Genomic DNA, 11,344 nt, shown 5'->3' on the forward strand with positions numbered 1-11,344 from the left:
GTTTAAAATATGTACAAAATATTTGTCAATTAATTTTAAAACAAAACTAATTTTTTTGGAATTTTTGAAATTGATTTGAAATTGATTAAGCTAATTAATACATAATTATACAAATAATTATACAAATAATTAAAACTTAGAGAGAAAATTATTCAAAATATGTACAAAATTAGTTTATAATATATAAACAATATTTAATATAAAGAACAATTTTTTTTTATGATTTTTTGATTGGTTAGAATAATTAAAAAGAAAATATATAAATATATACTAATTAATTATGCAAAATATTGGAATTTTGAAGAAAAATAAAATATTTTTATTTCAGAAAATAATATATTATTTTAGAAGTCTAAAAATATTTTTTGTGTATTTTTTGGATTTTTAAAACTATTTTTAATTAATTTTGCAAAGAAAATTAAAATAAAATAGAAAAATAAAGGATACATGATCATGTGTGATTAATCTGAGAGTCCATGGTATGAGGATTCATTCTGAGGCGTTGGATGGTTCATTAAATGAGATCAGATGGTCCAGACATTGAGGCACGTGGTAATAGTTACACCTGCAAAGCACAGAATCAGAGACAAATTCAAAAAAAACACGCGCGCGTCTGAACCAATGGGGGGAAGACACGTCTTCGTCTTCAACCTCCAGACAACACTTATAACAGCGCTTTTGTAAAAAAGCGCTATAATACATGATGCTTAAACCTGCAAAATAGCGAATAGGGTCAAACGTAAAAATAAATTTGGCGCGACCTATCCATTCAACTCGTCTGATCCATACGAACTCAATGGTACCACTTAGATCCTCTAATTTTGCCTATTTCAGAAAGCCCTAATTTTGAGATTATGAACCCTAGAATGGTAACTTCGTGTGTAAGCGTCTAAAACTCAATTAAAGCTCCAGAAATGATCTACACACCACACCAAGTTCAAATATATGTCTACATCGTGCTAGATATGCTTGTGTTATGAGATACAAGTCAGTTTTAGTTTGGACAAATCGTGACCTGTAGTGTTTGATTCAATGAGTTTCAAAGCTTGCAAATGATCTGGATAGGTTCAGTGAAGTTCAAGGAACGTGTTTGAGTGTTTATTTTGTATTGAAACTAACTTAAACTTAGAATTCGAATTTCAAAATTCTTTGAATATTTTAAGAGGTTACAAATGTATTACAAGCAAGAGTTTGATTCTGAATTCGTTCTCCCTGCATTGCTGAAGTATTGTAGCCTATATATAGGCATTGAAGTGCTTAAAATTGAAGCTAAGAAGCCTTTAGTTGCCTTTGTGGAATTCTTGATTTTTTTATATTAAAAACCTTTGAATTGTTGACCAAGTCTTCTTCTCTTCAATTCTCTTGCCTTGCTCTTCAAATCTCTGCAGAAAATCAGAGATTCCTTGGGTGAGTCATGCTTAGATTGTAAGCTAACCATTATCCATTCATTTTTCCTTTTAATTTAATCTTAAAATAAGATAAAATTATGCCAAAAATGGATAAAAATGGTATGGGCCTTGTCTTGGTCGTGGGAGGCCCATAATATTATGGAAATGATGTTTGAATCATGAAAACTTGGCCCCATTTGGAAAAAATACATTTTTGAGCAATGTTGATTTCATGCATTTTCCCAAAATTTAGCCAACTTCAACAAGATGTAAATCCCTCAATTTTTGTCATATGAAGGAGATCTTGAACTTTTTGGAAACCTCAAAGAGTCCTATAACCAATGTCTTTGGTATCATGTCAAAATGATTTTTGATGCTCCTTGTGTGTCCTTTTGAAAAAAGTGTCTTTTTGTTGACTTTGAAAATGACCTGTAATGTCTTTGGTCATATTTTTCAAATGGTGAATGCAATGACCATGGGATCAATTGCATTTGAAAGATAATTGAATTTCCTTCAAAATGAGCTTTGTTTTGAATTTTTTGGATGAAGGATGAGAGAGTTATGACCAGTCAAAGTTGAGTTGACTTTTCAGGCAAAAACCCTAATTTTGAATCTTAGGGTTTTGTTGATTTTTGATCTTTCCTTGATGAATTATGATCATCCAATGATCAAATGATGAATCCTTTGACAAAATATGGACTTTGACAAAAAATTTCATTTTTGACTGTCTATTGACTTTTTTGGTCAAACGGGTCGTCTGTTGACTGTTTGAGCTGCTGACGGTGCGTCTGAGTGAATTGAAGTTTGAAAATTTGTATGATGGTACTTTGAGATATATGGATGTGCATGAAATCCATTTGAGGTCTCAAAAGCTTATTTCTCCTGTAAAAACAAGAAAACCCTAGTCAGGGACTGTTTGTGTAGGAGACAGTTAAGCGTACCTGATTTTTGTGCAGTGTTGAGTCTCTGCTAATCGCGTGATATTCAGAAGACTTCTAGAACAAAAATCTTGGAATTTTGAATTGTGAAATATTGATTTGATTGATGGTACAAAACACTGAGAATTGTATTGCCAGCAGTTTGGCTGTCAATTGACTGTTCAGATATTGACGTAGCAGTTAAAATGAAAAATCAACAGTCAAAGTTAATTTTCTTTTTTTGTTGTTTTTGTTTTATGTGAAAAATGAAAGTTTATTTACATGACTTGTTAAAAAAACAGACATAATAAATAACTAATATTTACTGTATGCGGGCAAAATTACCGATAATAACCCTGAAAACCATTTAATGCACAGAAAAATGAATATTTGACTGGCAGAAAACACACAAAATATTATCTGAGTAATTAAGCAATATTATGACAAATAGTACAACATTTAATACTGACAGTACAAATATTACATACTATATTGAACAGTACGAATAAACGGTACTTTTAAGAAATAAGAAATACGGCAAATTTTAAGAATGACGATTGATAACCCATGCTACAAATAGTAACATGTAGATGATTGGGAGCATAAGCATCCCAGGTCCACAGTGTTCCGGGCTATGCAGACAGAAGAAAGACATGATCACCGTAGCAATGGTGATGACTATAAGAAAACACGTTTCCCACCGCTTCGCCATTTTGTCGGGAAAGAAGAAAGGATGGATTATGAAGTAGAAATTTGAGAGATGAATTAGAATTTGATGTGAGATTTTAATGAAAAAATGAGAGGTATTTATAGAGTGGAAAGAAGGATAGAGACGTTGGGGAATGATGTGATTCCGTACAAAAGGAAAATTTGAGTGGAAATAAGATTTGAAAGAAAGTGGAGATAGTGTTGGGAAAAAGAGAGATGTAGAGAATAAAGTCAGGATTTGATTTTTGAAAAAGAGATTTGAAAAGATTTTTGAAAATAATGGAATATAGTACAAAAATTAGTGGGAAACAATAGATAATAATAATCTACTTATTACCAGTACAGTCTGAGTTTCCTGATTCTGCGCCTGCAAAAAGATTTAACTCTGTACCAATTGTGTCAGTACTATTTATCTGTAAATAAATAAATAGATAGTGAAGTAATAAACAGTATTTGGCGTTTGCGTAAGAATAAATTCAACTGCAAGCCAAATTACTGTATAAGAAAAATTCTAAAAAACTAAGTATTTCATATGTCAGGATATTTGTTGAAATAAAAATCCATGATTATATGAGACTCTTAATTTTCAGATTGGAGCTTTCTTGAAAAAAGATGCGGGCAAATTTTGGGGTATAACAATTGGCACTTAGAACAACTCGATGTTAACAACGCCTTTCTTCATGGTGATCTGCATGAAGAGGTGTATATGGATCTGCCTTCTGGATTCCTGCCCCTTGATTCTTCTACCAACAAAGTCTGCAAACTACATAAGTCCTTATATGAACGTAAGCAAATAAAGAAGATAGAGTTAAAGAGATGGCACCAGAGATTTACCTAGGTTCGACCGAACTTTGGCCTAGTATTGTCTCAAAGAGAACTTCTTGAGATTTCACTATAATATTGAGATTTTATAAGTTAAGCCCATGAACTTTGGATATAAGTGAATCGAGAGATTTTACACTGGCTTATCCTCCCAATCAAAAGAGATCTTTTCCACTAGATGAACTCATGAATCAAATAAATATTTTATATGTTGATCTCAATAACCCAACAAAACTTTTCTAGGTTGAGTTCTATAACCAATCACAAATTTTGCAAATTGTTTATCTCAAGAATCAAACTCAATTCTTCAAGAGTATCATACTCTTGAAAATAACAATAGTGGCCTCGACACCTATACAACTTTTTCCTCATAAGCATTTTCCCTCAAAAGGCACTAAGGCAACTTTTGGTGAAATAAAATATTTTAAGAGAGAGAAGAGAGGGATAAATGGTTAAGAATTAGGAAAATCTCGAATTGTGTTGTGAAATAAAGTGAGGAGAGACCTCCTTTATATAGGAGAAAATTTGGCTTAAAATAAAAAATAATCCATGGCTCAATTTAATGGCATAATCAATTAACTAATCGATTAGGTACCTCTAATAATAGATTATTTTGACCCAAAATGGAAGATTTTGATATAAATTCGTTATAAATCAACAAAGAGAGTGTCATAATAGATTAAGTAAAGAGAGGCCCCTTAAAAGTATATTAAGTGTGTGTGTGTGTGTGTGTCGCCTTAATAGCTTATGTGTTACTCTCCTACTTTCATAAGACTCTGCTCACTCAAATAAACATGATCAGACGAGCTCTCACACTTCCTCTCATTAACAACTCTAAATCATTCAAGTTCCTTTGAAAGATATACCGATCATATAAGCACCATCAATAGAGAGTTTAAATATATCACATCCAACTTTAACATTTATCAGTGTTGTCGTTATCAAAATACTAAGAAGGTTGTCAACATGATCATCAGTTTCATACCTATATATACATAGATCCGGATGTTGCATCATTCTTGCTACTAATTGGTATATTTGAAGTCATGGATATGATCAAGGTATTTTTTGTTATTGAGTGAAAAAAATTGACAAAAAAGTTTACCTTGTGAGGATGCGGCCTCTTGCAACCCTTTTGAGCCTGAAAAAATGAATTTTTTCAATGTTAAATACTTAGCCAATTCTAAAATTAAAAAAAAAAACATGTTCACCTCCTTGTCTTAAGGATAGGAGAGTACTAAAAAAATGTAAGGGTATGAAGAACATTAACGTTTGGGAGAAAAATAAAAAAGGTATCGAAAAATCAACTAGTAATAATTGGTGAAAGGAAAGAAAAGAATATGCTTTGACAAAACAAAAAGAAAAATAAAAATAAAGAATCAAATGTCAAAGCATACAAAATAAAATCACCAAAAAAAAATGTTGTAAAGTGGAAAGAAAAGAAAATAGAAATTTTTTAAAAACAAAATGATATACCAAAAAATAATTTTCTTTCTTATCTTTAGGCTTTTTGAATCCAAAGAAAAAGTAATATTTTTTTGTATCCCAATCCATTACATCCAAAAGAAATACCTTAGTGATCCATGAGTGATGATTATGTGGTAATATTGCTTAGGTGAAATGCAAAATGATTCTATAGTTTATGCATTCTCCAACAAATAGGCATTTCCATTTTCCGTCCCTCTAAAAAATTTCGTTAAAGAATCATCCCTCTAAAGTTAGGAATTTTAACTTTGGGTCCCTCCTGCTAAAATCTTTGCTAATTCAATCGCTAAGTAGTAAACCTTCGCTAAAAACCTTCGTTAATTCAGTCTCTAAGTTGTAAAAACCGTCGCTAAGTTGCAGGAGGGACCAAAATTTAAAATTCCTAACTTTAGAGGGACGATTCTTTAACGAAATATTTTAGAGAGATGAAAAGTAAAAATGCCAAAATTTAGAGGGAATTTAAACATAGTTAACCCTAATTATAATGTTGATTATAAAGTTTCATTATAAAAAGAATCATGTCATAAAAAACTCATTTAACTTCTTCAAAAATTCTTGATCAAATCATTTAACTTCTTCTGAAACATGAATTTCAACTCCTTTTAAACCATTTGAATGGATTTTGTTTGAGGATAAACAAAAATATAAGTTGGGAAGATATGATAAGTGCCAAAGCTATGTTAAATACGTAGGTACTTATTAACATGTTTTACAATAAATTAAATAAAAAACCCCCTGATTTATAAGTGAAAAGTGGTCAAATACCTATCTGGATATCTTAACTATGCATTTATTAAAAATAGACGAAAAGGAACGAGAAATCACCAAAATAGCACAAGATATCATCCCAAGAATTTCCCAACAAATCAAGGCTAGCTAAGTCAAGAATACATGAACACTTAGCGAGTAAAGGTTCAACCTTTCTTAGCCAAGAAACACAAGCGCACTTAGAGAGCAAACGTGGTTCAAAGACTTCAGGGTTAAGTTACTTCAGGGGGAAGTAATGGTTTGGTGGCTAAGTGATCGGAAAAATAGCAATGTACTATTTTTTACCGATGTAGTTATAATGGGTTTACCCCAAGTATCGATCTCGAGGACTGCGTAGGAAATACAAGTTATTATTATAATTCAATTAAAAAAAATTCATAAGCTTGTTGTTTTAATGATTAATGAAATGAGTTGAAATAATACAAAAATTGCTGAAATTAAAATTGAACTTTTTATAAAATGAGAATAATGCCAAGGTAAGGTGTGTGATTTGCTTTATAACTCCTCTGGATTAAGATCTCTTTAACAAGTTCATAGAATTCAATTATTTATTCTTAAGGATGTTTTCCTAAGTCCTTAGTGAAAACCTTTTGGTTTATAATCCTATTACCTAAGTCCTTAGAGACATAGGAGAAAACCAAAGCTGAGATTAATCAAGAATTTCTAAGTAACCTTACGGTATCCCTAGTCATATGTGATAACTATAAGGTTCAATTGTATACAAACCTTAACAATCGTAGTCCTACAAATTGTTAACCACAAAACAATCCTTATTGATCCGATAAAGACAGCATTAAAAACATTATACAATCGAATTGAATAATACGAACATTTGATTAACGAAATACGGAATCCAGAGTCATTACAAATCAAATCAGGGACACTCCCTAGCATTGGGGGGTTTAGCCTCTCATAATATTCAAGAAACACAAAGTAAAGAATTTAGACATTACAAAGATAATTGGGAACTTTGATCTTCAATGGTGTCCACCGTTGAATCTCTCCGTCTCCGAAACCCTTGATGAAGCTATCTTCTCCTCTTTTTGGAATTCTATCGTACGATGCAAAAAGTGCCTCTCCTCTTGTCTCAAAATCACTTTTAATTTGTTCTAGGTTTTCAGGTCCAAGACAGAACACCCAAAATGCCCCTGGTGCTTTAAAAATAACAAAATAGAAAAATTCAGAATTTTTGTCCGCACCAGCTGACACGGCCGTGTCACTTGACACGGGCTGACCGTGTCAGCTTCTACCACTTTTGGGGAGAATCCTTCAGCAGGTTGGACACGGCCGTGTCACTTGACACGGGTTGCCCGTGTCAGCCACTGCCTTCATAATTTGGCTTTGACTTCAACATTAAAGTTGTAGCCCTTTTGATTAAACTCTATTTTCATACACAAACACTCTGCACACACTTTTTGAGGTCTTTGGGATGTAGCGGGGCTTAGGTGCGGTGAGATAAACAAGGAAAAGGATACACAAGGGTATAGGCTCAGCATTCGTGTTATTTTTCTTGTTTTCGTGCTTCTTATAACATCATAGGATTTAACCACACCCTTATTTCTATTCCTTTTTTTTTTGCTTCACTCAATTTTTTTTTGCTTTGAGTGTGTGATAAATCAATGAGTCTCTTTGTTTAGGCGAGTGCTTCTTCGAATTCTTCCTTTTCTTAAGGAACTTTGATGTCTCAACATTTTTCTTTTCTCTTTTTTTTTTTCATTCATTTTTTTTCGCACTCGCCATTCTTTAGGTGTACTACCCCAAACTTAAAATTTTTGCACTGATATAACACAACATTACAACACTTATGCCGAGCAGGGTAAGAAATTAGAAATATTTTTTCTTTTTGGCCAGGAGTTAATATATGTGGTTAACACAAACAAGGGATACAGGCTCAAAGGGGTTTACAATGGATAAAAATAAACATGGGAAGGCTAGGAAGGCTCAGAGGGAAACAGAAACAACGTGCCTCAGTGTGTGTCATCATGTAGTGTCATATGAGCAGAATGTACGCAAATTCAAAGTGATAAAGTCATACCTGACTACTCTCTTATGATGATATATTTCTGGATTTTTTGTGTTCTCACCATGTTGGGCATAGCTTACAGGATCCATAGTACTTATCGTGTGATGTTGCTCCTTTTCCGGTTCGTGTGTACCAACTTTCAGTCTCGGTCCGGTGTCATCAAGTTGCGTCCAACAATTATGTTTGGTTAAATCATCTTCCAGGGATGCCTGGGGTGCACGTTTGGGTTGGATCTTTCATCCTTTTACTACCACTCCATCAATCATTCGGTAAATCTCATCAATCTGTAACACCTGGTAAACATAATAGCATAGAAATACTAGGAAAAACAAATACTCAAAATAAAAACAGAACGCAATAAAAACCCCCCCCACACTTGAACCAAACATTGACCTCAATGTTTAAATTCGAGATAGCGAGGGTGAACTCACAGAGGGTACTACGACTCCAGCTGCCGCTTCCTAGCTTTCACCAGAGAGACCCACTTTTCTTTATTTTCTGAAAAACAAAACAAAAAGTAAACCGCATTATTAAAACCGTGGGTTGCCTCCCACGAAGCGCTTCGTTTAACGTCGCATGGCTCGACGGTCCATTACCCTTTATTAAGGAGGGTACTTCCTCCTCCAAACCTGGTTGCTTTTCTCTTCAAGTTACTATCCACTTTCATCTTCTCACTTTGATTATCCTCTTTTTTCTTCTTTTTGACTTCTTGAATGAACGCAGAACTTATGATAGATGCCTGAGCTGAGCCCACATGAGAGACTATGCTCGATACTTTTTATGGGAGGGGTTTTGGACTTTTGCTTTCTCCCTCACTTCTAATCATACCAACCGACGATTTATTATTTCCACATGCACCTTTCTTTTTGACGTCCAAGACCTTCATTGTTACCTCTTCATCAAATGATTTTACTGTTAGTGTCCCTTTCTCGAGATCCAGACTGCATCGACTAGTAATCAAAAATGGCCGCCCAAGAAGGATAGGAGTCTCTTCATCTTCGGGAATATCCATAATGTGGAAATCAACTGGAAAGATAAACTCACCGATCTCCACCAATACATCTTCAACTATCCCATATGACTGCTTAATGGTGTGATCAGCAAATTTTAATTTGGTCTCACTCTCGCTTATCTTTCCAATGTCAAGCTTTTTGAAGATAGACAATGGCATTAAACTTACACTAGAACCAAAATCAATTAACACCTTCTTGAACGATCTGTCATTGATAGTGCAAGGAATTGCCACTGCTCCAGGGTCTTTCTTCTTGATTGGGATCCTCCTTTCTGATGAGACTCTACCACACTTTTCAGTCACCACTTCAGGTTCCACTCCTACTGGTCTCTTTTTAGAAATCACTTCTTTCATGAATTTCTTGTACAAAGGCATATTCTCCAATGCTTCAAATAATGGTAAGTTAATCTCTAACTTTTTGAACATTGCATCAATCTTCTCAAACTCCTTTTCTTTCGAATCCTTCTTGGCTACTCTAGATGGGAATGGTAATTTAATCACCGATTTAGCCTCATTTTTATTTTTCTCTTCAAGTGGCTTATCCGGTAGTGCCACTACTTCAGGTTCTTTCACATTCTCTCTTATTTCAAGATCTACCTCTATTACCAAGTTGTCATTTATTTCCTTTTTTTCTTCAGACTCTGGTATTTTATGAATTCTTGTTGTGAAAGCATTGATATTCTCTTGGTTTTTAGGATTCTTCACAGTTGAGCTCGGAAGGGTACCTTGTGCCTGTAGAGTGAGATGTTGTGCTATCTGACCCACTTGAACTTCCAAATTTTTTATAGAAGTTGTGGTGTTCCTATGGTTGTTTCGCGTCTCTTCTTGAAACTGAGAACATTGTCCGACCAGTCTCTCAATAGCTACTTCCCATTCTTCCTTCTGAGGCACTTGTTGTTGCTGATCTTTCCATTAGAAGTTTGGATGATTCTTCCACCCCTGATTATAGGTGTTAGAATAAGGATTGTTGTGCTTCAAGAACTTTTTTTCTTCAATTTGTTGAGGAGTTGCCAAACAATACACAGTTTGGTGAGGGCCGTTACAAATCTCACAACTGGCAGTCTGAGCCGGTTAACTTGAGCCACAGTTTCAGTCTCAACAGTCGTCTTCTTGAGTCTTCTCTCGAATTCAGCTGCAATTTGATCCTCCATTTTAACAACCTGATCTGCAAGCTTTAAATCAATTTTGCCTTCTGTTTGGTTCACTGTGCGATCATACAACTCAATATGCTCATTAGCGACAATTGCTTCTATGATCCTCTTGATACCAGTGGCTGTTGAGAAATTAGTTGAGCCACCGGCAGCAGTGTCTATAAGCTGTTTTGTCTTGACTCGTAGACCATTCACAAAAGTTTGCATTTGCTCGATTGAATTCATGTTATGAGTGGGACATGCAACCAAACACCTCTTAAACCTCTTATATGCATCTCCAAGTGATTCCCCTTCTTTCTGTTTGAAATTGACAATGTCATATCTTTTTCGAATGAAAACTGAAGCAGGGAAATACTCATTAAGGAAAGCATTTTCCATCTCTTGCCATGTCGTGATACTCCCAGCTGGAAGTGAGTAAAACCACTCTTCCGCGTCCTCAGATAAAGTGAATGGAAACATCACAAGTCTCTTGGCTTCTTTAGAATGGCCTTCTATCTTCGATGATGTTGTGGTGGTGAGGAATCTCTGTAGATGCTTATTCACATCTTCGTTGATTCTTCCTGAAAAGGGCTTGCTCTCCAACTGGCGGATAGTAGAAGGATGTAATTGGAAGTGTGCCAAGTTGACTGGTTGATTTACTATTGTCATTCGGCCAAGTGGTGCATTAGCTCTTCCATAATCACCCAAAAGTCTTTCCGCGGGAGGCGGATCAGCTGCCGTAGTTTTAGATTGTGAATCTAACTGCTTGGATGGGCTCGATAGTATTTCCGTTTTCCGATTCTGAAACTATGGTTGATTCTTCTTTTGATGCCAGTCTTTTTTGCTTAGCTTCTCGAAGTCGTGCTCGCAATGATCTTTCTGGTTCTGCGTCAAAAAAAAAATTCTGCTGAGGCCTTACCTCGCATACAAGATTAGACAATGATTAGTTGAGAGCAAAAATAAAATAAAAAAATAAAAATTGCATAAATATAAAATTTTAGTTGCAGAGCAACAAAATTTCAATTGACTTGTTAATCACTTATATTTTGGCATTCTCCGGCAACAGCGCCAAAAACTTGATCGGAAAAATA

Source organism: Vicia villosa, unplaced genomic scaffold (genome assembly GCF_029867415.1).
Source record: "Vicia villosa cultivar HV-30 ecotype Madison, WI unplaced genomic scaffold, Vvil1.0 ctg.000666F_1_1, whole genome shotgun sequence".
NCBI lineage: Eukaryota > Viridiplantae > Streptophyta > Magnoliopsida > Fabales > Fabaceae > Vicia > Vicia villosa.